Genomic DNA, 2,794 nt, shown 5'->3' with positions numbered 1-2,794 from the left:
CCTCCACTGTTTTGCTGATTTGTGTTTCTAGGCATGTCTGAATCATGCGTTGATAGGTTGCACCGGCATTTTTGAGCCCGAAAGGCATGGTGTTAAACAGAAGGGGTCGTATGGAGTGATGAATGTCGTTGCGGCTTGATCGGGCTCCGCCATCTTGATTTGATGGTATCCGGAGTATGTGTCGAGGAAACACAATGATTCGTGTCCTCCGATAGCATCGATAATTTGATCGATGCGGGGGAGGGGTAAGGGATCCTTGGGGCAAGCCTTGTTAAGGTCCTTGAAATGACTCATAGGTGCCAGGATTTGTCCTTCTTTGTTACCATCACCACGTTTGCTAGCTAGTATGGATGTTTTATTTCTCTAATGAATCCGTCCTCGAGTAACTTGGCTGGCTCTTCTCCCATGGCTTGTCACCTAGGCTCTGAGAAACGCCGAAGAGTCTGCTTGACCGGCTTGAATCCCTTTAGAATGTTTAGGCTATGCTCGGCCAGCCTGGGTCGGATTCCTGGCATGTCTGAAGGATGCCAGGCGAAGATGTCCCAATTCTCGCGCAAGAACTCCCGCAGTGCGGCGTCTGTTGTGGGGTTCAGCTATGCCCCGATGGATGCTTTTTTTGTAGGGTCCGTTGGGTGGACCTGGAATTTGACTATTTCGTCTGCTGGTTTAAAAGAGGTAGACTTGGGTCTTTTGTCGAGTATCATGTCATCCCTGTCCACTTTGGAGCGCACTGCAGTTAGTTCTTCGGCCGCGAGGGCTTCGGAAAACGCCTCGAGGGCCAGTGCGGTAGTTTTATTTTCGGCGCGGAGTGCTACGTTCGGATCACTAGCTAGAGTGATGATTCCATTGGGCTTGGGCATCTTGAGCTTCATGTACCCGTAAAGGGGTATAGCTTGGAAGATCTGGAATGCCTCCCGCCCTAAAAGGGCATGGTATCCGCTACTAAATGGGGCCACTTGGAATGTGATTTCTTCGGACCTATAATTCTCCGGCGTGCCGAATACCACATCTAGTGTGATTTTTCCCACACATCGTACCTCCAGACTAGGGATGATTCCTCTGAAGGTCGTGCTGCTTTGCTCAATGCAGCTCTTGTCTATTTCCATTTTTCTAAGAGTCTCCTCGTAGATGAGGTTTAATCCGCTGCCGCCATCCATGAGCACTTTAGTTATCCGAAAGCCAACCACAATTGGACTAAGGACCAAAGCGGCTGGTGCTCTGACTATTCGGAATTAAGGTTCCTAAGTGGCATTGAAGGTTATAGCCGTATCATTCCATGGATTTATTATTGCAACATGGCAGACTTCGGCAAGGCTGCGGAGTTCTCGCTTGCGCCTATTATTTGAGGCGAAAGTCTGGAAGACTGTCAGTACTGTATTGTTATTTTCCACGGGATGGTGCTCTATGGTATTGTTGATTAGGAGATCCTCGCCGTTGTTGGCCACCTGCCGGAGTATCCAACATGCTCTAAGGCTATGTGTTGGCATGGTATCCGGTGTACTATGAATTTTGCATGGCCCATTGAGCCATCCCTCCAATACGGTTCCACGCCCTGTAGTGGGCTTTGGTTTCTTTGTAATTGGATCGGGTGACTTACGAGAGTATACCCTTTTAGTTCAGACGGAGGGTTTAGTGAGAGCCGGAGGATCCCAGAATTTTGTTTGGGTTTTCCAGGTGGTTTCCATCGTACAGTACTTCTATACTATGGCCGCCAAGTCAGCGAAGTGTGCTATGTCACGGCGACTTATAGCGTTGAGGATTCCCTTGTCCATGCAATTTTTGCAAAAGAATGAAATTGCCTCTTCCTCGCGACAGTCCTTGAGCTTCCTCATTACAAGGAGGAATCGGGCCCAATAGTGATGTACTGTCTCTTGGGGCTCTTTTCTAATGTGGGAAAGATCACTTATGTGAGGGTGGGTGGGTAGATTTAGGTCCAAACCCTGACCCAATCTGAGACCCAGGGGCAGAGGAGTTTCCGAGCTTGGCAGTTCGGGCTCCGGGACGTTGCCCAATAGTTCTGGCCTGCTGTTCGATTCTAGGTTCGAAGCTTGGGCCATGTCATCCCGTAGGCGGGTATCCGGCTCGGAGAGCTCGGGAATCCGGACATAGTTTGTCCTCAAAATAGATGAAGAATCGCTGCATTGATCCTCCACCACTGCTATTTGATGGGTGACCGGCGGAGAGTTAATCTCCCATTGGTCGGGTTTAAGCCCGATCCGATCATAGTCCGTAGCGACTCCCAAGGCGGCGATGCAATCCAAGAGCTCGTTCAAGGAAGAGAGATCCATTGGATCCATCTGCTTGGTGAATCCCGAGCCGACGTGGAGGCTGTTTTTGATGACCCGAGAAGTCATCGTCGGCGCGACATCCGAACGGGCGGTCATGATGAAGCCACCTAGTCAGAGAGTTTGACCTACAGCCAGGGCTCCCCCAGAGGTAATGTTGTCCTTGAAACAAGACGAGCCATCAAGCCTTATCGTGACGGCACAGTGGAACTCTCAATGAAAGCACCAATGTCAGTGTCAAAACCGGTGGATCTCGGGTAGGGGGTCCCGAACTGTGCGTCTAAGGCTGATGGAAACAGGACGTAGGAGACACAATGTTTACCCAGGTTTGGGACCTCTCGATGGAGGTAATACCCTACTTCCTGCCTGATTGATCTTGATGATATAAGTATTACAAGAGCTGATCTACCACGAGATCGTAGAGGCTAAGCCCTAGAAGCTAGCCTATGATTATGATTGTTGTTGTCCTACGGACTAAACCCTCCGGTTTATGTAGACACTGGAGGGGT

Source organism: Triticum aestivum, chromosome 3A, assembly GCF_018294505.1.
Source record: "Triticum aestivum cultivar Chinese Spring chromosome 3A, IWGSC CS RefSeq v2.1, whole genome shotgun sequence".
In the NCBI taxonomy this organism is placed as follows: domain Eukaryota; kingdom Viridiplantae; phylum Streptophyta; class Magnoliopsida; order Poales; family Poaceae; genus Triticum; species Triticum aestivum.
This window is presented reverse-complemented; position numbering follows the sequence as displayed.